We start from the raw sequence: 8,807 nt of genomic DNA, 5'->3' as shown, positions 1-8,807 counted from the left end.
TTTTGAAAATTTTTATATTGGTTTTAATGAAAGTAGTTAAACGGCAACATTTTAGAATAAGTGACAGGTGAAGGTAAACATGCATAGGAGTACAAAAGGAAGGGAATCGGGGAGTTTTTATTGGGGGGGAGTTAATAGTAGGGGAAGACTGTGTTTCTCTATTAGTTAATATAGCTGCATTATTAGCTGAAATGTCAACCTGGGTACGTTCTCATCCTTAAAATTAACAACATTTTTTATTTTCCTCATCTGCCATAGTTGTTCGGGGACTGGAAAGAGCTGACTTTCTCTCACTGTGGGGTTTTAGTCATCCTGTGCTTCCTCCTTTACTTACAGTACAGCAGCTGGGAGTGCCTCAAATCCTGAAACTGAAAAAAATGTATGTATTAAAATGGAGCTTGCTCAAATTTGAACCTTTGTTAACAGTTATTTTATGCAGCATAGAAGCACTTACGATAGCAGTAAATATTTATGCAAGTGTCTGAGTTATTTGTATATTTTTAAGTATTTTCATAACCTTCCTCCACCAAAAAAGTAACTGAAATACCTCAAGACTTTGCTTTTCCCTAAAACTAAACATGAAACTTTGTTTCAACTCTAAACTGTTCTAATAAAGGGTTTACAATTATTGCTGTTCTGAACTCTGATTTCAAGGGTGTGTAACATGACTGCTTTTAACTCCACTGGCCTCAATCTGTCAGTGGGTTACCTCACATGTTTTTAATTAAAGGTTCACAAAACTGGTTAAACAGACCTCAGATTTGTCTCCCCAAAAGAGCTGTTTTATGTACCTACATCTTTTTTAACAAGGGATTTTTATCTTTTGAATTTCCCAGCAATCCAATGAAATAATAGTCCCATATGTTTAAAAAAAACTGCCCATGCTTGATTACATCATAAGGAAGCAGGCATACTCCTGTGGATATCAGAGTAGTATGGTGGACCTGAGTTCTGTCTCTTGTGCACTCACTGACTTGATGTCACGTTGAGCTAATGATTACTGTTGGATCATATTAAAGTAGTTCTGTATTAAAATCACAAATGAGTTTGATTCCCCGTAGTTTAAATTCCAGGGTATTACTAATTAAGAGGTCTCTTGGTTTTTGGTACTGTTTCTCTCTCTCTCTGTGTGAAACTTGCAAGCTGCTAATTGTGTAAGTACATTCTAAGACAGAGTCTGTTCTCAAAGCAATTCATTGTAACAACTACTCCTCACACAGAGAGAGACTCAAAGCAATACTCTGTAACAATAGAAATGGTACCCAGAGACTCCCCACCCTTTTGTTGTATTCATCTCGCTTTAACAATTGTGATTAAAATAGAGATAGAGGATGTATGTAGATGGATGCTTGGTGTGGATAATAATTGAATGATCAGGGAGGTGCCAGCCTAAGAATCCAGTGTCCATCTGCTGAAGAAGGCGTCAAATGGAAATAACTAGAGGACCCCCGGAGGGCAGACTGGAATCCACCCAACAGCCTCAAGAATGGGAGAACCAAAGAACAAGATAACATCTGGCAGCACGGAGCCGTCAGGAATGTGACATCTGCTGATTGATTCAGCAACAGCATGATAGACTGGCATAGGAAGAAATTCCTATAAAAATGGACTCTAGAAAGTGAGAACTTTGGGGTCTGATTCGGCAAACCAACTTCCAGGAGCATCAGATGTGCATCTGCTCCCTCCTCATGTCCAGGCCACCTGGCCAGTGGCTTGGCATGAGCAACTCTAAGGCTGGTAACTATGATAACAACCTTGCAGAACCTGTGTGTGTGTGTGTGTGTGTGTGTGTGTGTGTGTGTGAATAAATATGAGATTGAATGGAATGTTATAGCTATAACTACTTACTATGATTCTTTCTGTATTCACAATAAATGTGGTATTTTGCCTTTTCCCCTTTAATAAGATCCTGTTGGTTTTTATTTTATTGGTATAACACTACCATTCTAGGGGTATGTCTACACAGCAAAGAAAAGCCTACGGCTGGCCCGTGTCAGCTGACTTGGGCTCACGGGGCTCGAGCTGTGGGGCTGTTTCATTGCTGGAGCCCGGGCTCTGGGCTCAAACTCAAAGAGTCCTAGAGCCTGGGCCTCAGACCACGCCCGGAAGTCTATATAGCAGTGAAACCACCATGAGCCCAGGCTGGCTGGTATGGGCCTGCTGTGGGTCTGTCTGAGCAGTATAGACATACCCTGGACTGCAGTTTCCCTATTTGTGAAATGAGGATAGTGCAACTGCAAAGAAGGAACAAGTGCTTTTAGATCTGTGAATGAAAAGTATCAAAACAAGTGTTAGGAGACTTTCTCTGATCTTCGCAAATCTTAATAAATTCAAGAGATGGTTGTACCTTCTCTCCAGCAGGAAGAAAGGAGGAAAAAAAAGTCAGTTTTGTCTGAAGCTACTTGCAGTTTGGAATAGTAAGAGAACACATCTGTAATGAATTGTTGGATAGTTGCGATGATCAAACATGTATACATGCAGTTTATCAAATGGTCGTGCAGTGTGTTGCATGGACATCCTAATCATTATTTTGGGCACATCTCTGCACACACATGCACACGCACTCTGCTACAAGACTGTTTTTGTGGAGTTGAACATACCCACTGAAGTATCCTAATCTCACTGGTGAGACAACTACCATATGTTAGTTGGATCTATCCTAGATCTTTGTAACTGAAATACCTGACTGACCTTTCCTTGAGTGCCACAGGAAAAAACCCTGCTGAATCATATTTATCATAGATACTGTCCCCACAGCCAAAAGGGAGATATTGATCCTTTGAGTTGCTTTTGGAGTTCAGAGATTACACACACACACACACACACACACACCCTATTTTTTATGAAGACTATTTTTAACTAAAAAATATGTTGATTCTGAAATATGAATTAGTTTTCTATTTTAGGCCAAGATGGAGCTATACTTGCTTTCAACAATTAAAAAAAAGAATTGTATTTCATAAAATAAGTCGTACTATATATTTTTAGTTAAAGATAATCATATCTTCCGCAGGGAAAGCATGTGCAGTTCCTGGTGGATTTATGGGAAGAGAGAAAGTTGGGAACCAATAAGATGGGAAGTCCCAGGGAGTCTAGTGGGAGGACAAAGGATATGCCATCTAGAAGTAACAGATGATACTAGGCTACTGCAAAACAACAGGGACGATGTTAAGGGTAGCCAAACAGAGCCTGTTCTAAGGAATGTTATAGGAGAGCTAGGGATATATTAGATGTATCCAAGACCAGAGTTTGGACAAGCATTAGAGCTTTTGACTATTTATCGGCACTGAACTTCAAACTTTTATCTTTTCCCTCTTCCCCCAAGAATCATAAGTTTTTACAGTGTTAGTATTGGTTTTGAGAGGGCTCCTGCATACTTCTATGCTTTTGTATTTCTACAATGTTTTAAATATTTTGGCTTTAGTAGGTATATTTAATTCTCTGCATAATTTTAAAAAAAATGTTGATTTCACTTAGTATTATAAGTGAACACACAAAAAAAACCTTTGAATATTGCTTTTAAATAAAAGCACACTACCCTCCTTCATACCTGGTATTCTTTTAGACCTGGAAATATCCAAAACTAGCCTGTTTTTCCCCATGTATAATTTGAAAGTTGTTCTCTGACCCAAAAGAAACATTGCACTTGTAAAGTTCAATAAATAAAAATGTGGCTGGTTACCTTGCCCAAGCCGGTGTCTACAAGGCTAAAAAGGACCGAGTCTGCTGAGGAGAACAAGGTACTTTGCCACACGAGGTGTCAGAAGTGGGATAGTGAGTGAGGAAGGCTTGGTGGCAAGCCATCTTAGGGCAGGGTTTTAAAAAAAAAAATGGAGGATGTGGTGAAGGTGTTGATACAGGCCGCTGTAGCTGAACAAGAAGCTACCAGGGTACAGATGGCGACCCAGCAACAGGCAGCATGTGTCCCAACAGGAGACGAACCGATTATTGATGAACCAGGCGGCCCAAGATCAAGCCACCCTGACTGAAGTAGTGAACCAGTTGAAAGCCCTGATGCATGGACCCCAGGGGACCCGGCCGCTGCAGGCAAGCAACTGTTTACAGAAGATGACAACAGATGACTATATAGAATCATATCTCCTCGCGTTCGAGAGAACGGTACTATGGGAGGACTGGCCCCAAGACCAGTGGGCAGGGATCCTGGCTCCATTTCTGTGCGGGGAGGCCCAGAAGGCCTATTTCGACATGACCGCAGAAGCAGCTATGGATTACCCTCAATTGAAGGCGGAAATTCTGGCAAGGTCAGGCGTGACGCCGGCCATAAGGGCCCAGCGCTTCCACGAGTGGAGATACCGGGACAACACAGAGCCAAGGTCCTAGCTTTTTGACTTAATCCACCTTGCCCGGAAGTTGATCCGCCCCGAGACCCATGGGCCGGAAAAGGTAGTAGAAATCCTAGTGTTGGACAGGTACGTGAGGGGGTTGCCACCGGACATACGAGGATTTGTCCATCAAAATGATCCTTCTTCCAATGATGAACTAGTTGCCCTCGTAGAGAGGCACTTAGCAGCCGAAGAACTTTCTCGGATCACTGGAGAAGGAAGGCGCCAGAATCTGAGATGAGTCTCTGCGCCGATGCCCCGGTTTGCCTGCGCGCCAGGCCGGACAATGGAAGGGGGGAAGGAGGCGGAAGAGCAGCTGGCGGTCCCAGAGAGACTTGAGGACTGGGGGAGAAAGACTCTGGAGATAAAACCCAGCAGCCCGAAAGATAGGGGGCTGCCCCGAGCGGGATACCGTGTTATGCCTGTGGCAAATTAAAGGCATATCGCTGCCCAATGCCCAAATCTATGCAGAAGAGCCCATGCAATGCGAATTGGGAGATATAGGGGGTCCATGTGATCTAATAAGTCTAGTCAGGGTTGCGATGGTCCCTCATAGATACACTAGACCCGTTAAGATGAATGAATGGTATAGAGACCACCATGTTAGTAGACTCAGGGAGTGCGAGCATACTGGTATCAGGGAAGCTGGTGGGGCAGGACCATCTATCCTGGCCAAGCGCTCAGGAATATCCTGTGTGCATGGGGATGTCAATTATTACCCAACCATCCCCCGTAAAAATAGAAGTTCGCAGAAACCCCACTAAGGTGACAGTGGAAGTAGTTCTGAAACTCCGCTACCCAGTCCTTATTGGACGAGACTTCCCAGGATTTGATAGCCTACTCCCCAGGGAGAAGGTAGAAGAAAATAATGACTCCGGGACCCAGGAGGTGGCTCTACTAGTTAAAGCCCCCCCCACCCCGCCTTCCATGAATTTTGGCCAGGATTTGTTCTCCCCACCGGGGAAGCCCCGGAAGACTTGAAGGGAATGGAGGGAACATAAAAGGAGGGGGACGAAGATCCTGACCCAATACCAGAAGTCTACACTTGTAGGAGAAAGAGGTGGCTCAACCAACAGCGGGACTGGGCCGGCGATCAACAACCCTATCGCCGAACCGGGTTCCCCAGGGGCTTTCCCCGAAGGGGAGACTGAGGTAGATCCCGCCCCCCTCCGAGTTTGGACAAATGGGGATCGCGCTTGGGAATTTTGGTCAGGATCAGGCCAATGATCCAAGAAACAACAATATTCGTAAAGAAGTAGTCAAGGTAGCCTTACCCTGCACTGCTGTGAGAACCCCCCGCTCCTGGGCTGTTCACGTATAGCTTCTGGCATGTAAGCTACTCCTTGGATTGTACAACCAAATGACACTAGCCAATATCTCCAGTCCCAGACACAACGCTAGGAACCTCCATCTTGCAGTGTCCAGTTGTGCTTGCTGGACGCTGCAAGCCCATACGAGTTTGTCAATATAACACAGACATTGATATACACCAGGCTTGTTATCCCAAGAGGAGTCTCTGACATGCTTCAAACCAAATGCACTGCTTTAGATGGAATAAACAAACAGATTTATTAACTACAAAGATAGATTTTAAGTGATTGTAAGTCAAAGCATAACAAGTCAGATTTGGTCAAATAAAATAAAAGCAGAACGCAGTCTAAGCTGATCTTAACACTTTCAATGCCCTTAGAAACTTAGATGCTTCTCTCCACAGGCTGGCTGGTTCCCCTTCAGCTAGACTCTTCCCTTTGATCAGCGTTTCAGTTGCTTGACGGTGATGTCTGTAGATGGATATGGAAGAGAGAGGAACAGCATGGCAAACGTCTCTCCCTTTTATCATGTTCTTTCTTCCCTCTTGGCTTCGCGCCCCCCCTTCGGAGTCAGGTGAGCATTACCTCATCGTAGTCCCTGTCTGACCAAGGAAAAGGGGGTGACTCGCTCGAGAGTCCAACTGGTCTAGGAAGCAACAAAGGATCTGTGTCCTTTGTTCCTGTGAGGCTGGGCTGGGTTTGTCCCATACATGCCCTGATGATGTGTGAACTGCCTCTCTACATTTGGAGAGTTTTTGCCTGAGCTTATTTTAAGCCATGAAGACACATTTTCAACCTAATAACTATATACATGAAATTACAACCTATAACATCACTATAACAACAATGCTCAGTGCATCATGAGCCTTCCGAAGACAGCCGACATGACAAACTTTGCATTAGATACCACACAATCATTTTATAAGGATGAAGATGGTGGTGTAGGTGTTCCCACGAGGTACAGAATGTCACACCTATATTGTAAGGTAATATTTGAGAGGTTATATTGTGAGCCTCTGATAGTATGTAAATCTCCAGACAGGAGAGGGACATTAATTAAAGTGAGGTACTGTTATGCAGTGGAAGGTGTTACATCCTGCCCAACAGGAAAGGTCCATTGACACCAGACATAGATATTGTGGGGCATTAAAGAGGACAAACGATGTATGTTCTACCCTCCTCCATGAAGACGAGCCATGTGAGTGGATTCCTCCTGTCGGGAGTTTGCAGCTCAGGGCATGTAGCAGGAGAGAGAGAGGAAAAAAAACCCTAACCTGAAGGAACTGATTAATCTCTATGCTTAGACTCGGGGAAGTGGGGATAGGGATTTTCTAGGCATAAGCAAGAAATCCCCAGTTGCTTAGCCTGAGTTAGCCCTAAAGGACATATGGAGCTCGCTGAATATAGAGGCTTCTATTGCCCTTTGAAACTTAAATTGTAACTCATTTGTGTACACACGTTTACCTGCTTTAACCTTGTAAATAACACTCTAATTTCTTTTTCCTAGTTAATGAATCTTTATATTCATTGTCTTTGATGTGAGATCTCAGGTGCAATTGACCTGGGGTAAGTGACTGGTCCTTTGGAGCTAGGAGTAACCTGAATATTGCTGTGATTCTTGGTGTTAGTGGCCAGGTATCACAAAAATACGCTCCCCTGGTAGCAAGATAGATTGGCATACACAAGTAGACTGCCCATGACTCCGTGGTTAGGCTGTTATAGTGCCTGAAGTGATTCCACTTGATGATTGGTTGGTAAAATCTAAGGTGATGTCTACACTACTGTGGTAAGTTGACCTAAGTTACACAACTCCAGCTATGTGAATAACATAGCTGGAGTCCACGTAGTTTCGGTCAACTTACTGTGGTGTCTAACCTTCACTAGGTCGATGGAGACACTTTCCCGTCGACTTACCTTACTCTTCTTGTTCCGGGTGGAGTATTGGGGTCGACCACAGAGTGATCTGCCATTGATTTAGTGGGTCTTCACTAGACCTTCTAAATAAACCCCCAGTGCATTGATTGTTGGAGCGTTGACCCGGCGGTAGTGTAGATGTAGCTTAAGTATAGAACTCGCAATCAGTTTGGGGTATGTGCAGTGGTGAGCTGGAGCCAATTCGCACCGGTTCGCTGGAACCGGTTGTTAAATTTAGAAGCCCGTTTAGAGCCGGTTGTCCCTCGCTGGACAACGGGTTCTGAAAAAGGGTTTCTAAATTTAACAACCGGCCAAAAGTGGCGCCTTAGGCGCTGACTCCGTGGGTTCTCTGGGGCTGGAGCACCCACAGGGAAAATTTGGTGGGTGCAGAGCACCCACTGGCAGCTCCCTGCTCCGTGCCCGGCCCCAGCTCACCTCCGCTCTGCCTCCGCCCCTAAACGCGCCGCCCCGCTCTGCTTCTCTGCCCCCTCCACCGGCTTCTCGCAAATCAGCTGTTCACGCAAGAAGCCGGGGCGGGCTGAGAAGCAAGCGGCAGGTTCGCGCTCGGGCCCAAGGAAGCGGAGCAGAGGTTAGCTGGGGCAGGGGTGTGTGAGGAGGGCTGCCCGCGCCGCAGCAGGTAATCCGGGGGTGGGGGGGGGCATAGGGGAAGCGCTTCCCACCCCAGCTCACCTCCGCCTCCCTGTGCCTGAGCGCGAAGCCGCCGCCTGCTTTTCAGCCTTCCCCAGCTTCCCGCACGAACAGCTGATTCGCGGGAAGCTGTGGGGGCGGAGAAGCAGGGCAGGGCAGCACGTTCAGGGGAGGAGGCAGAGGCGGAGCGGAGGTAAGCTGGGGCCAGGCGCGGGGCAGGGAGCTGCCGGTGGGGGCTCTGCACCCACCAAATATTCCCCATGGGGACTCCAGCCCCGGAGCACCCACAGAGTTGGTGCCTAAGGTACCACTTTTGATGTGATCAGTGGGGGGAGCGGCCGCTCCCCCTGCCCCCCCCAGCTATGCTACCCTGCCCCTAGGAGCCAGAGGGACCTGCCGGATGCTTCCCGGGAGCTGCCCCAGGTAAGCGCCTCCAGGACTCCCCAGGTCGCCCCCCGGCAGGTCCCTCTGGCTCTTAGGGGCAGGGCGGGGTGGGCATCCACTACGGTGGCCCATGATACCCTCCTGATTGTTCTTTTTCCATAGGTCTACAATTGCCTATGAAGGTAAAATTATTTAATGACCAGTATTT

Source organism: Dermochelys coriacea, chromosome 8, assembly GCF_009764565.3.
Source record: "Dermochelys coriacea isolate rDerCor1 chromosome 8, rDerCor1.pri.v4, whole genome shotgun sequence".
Classification (NCBI taxonomy): domain Eukaryota; kingdom Metazoa; phylum Chordata; order Testudines; family Dermochelyidae; genus Dermochelys; species Dermochelys coriacea.
Note: the sequence above shows the minus strand (reverse complement) of the source record.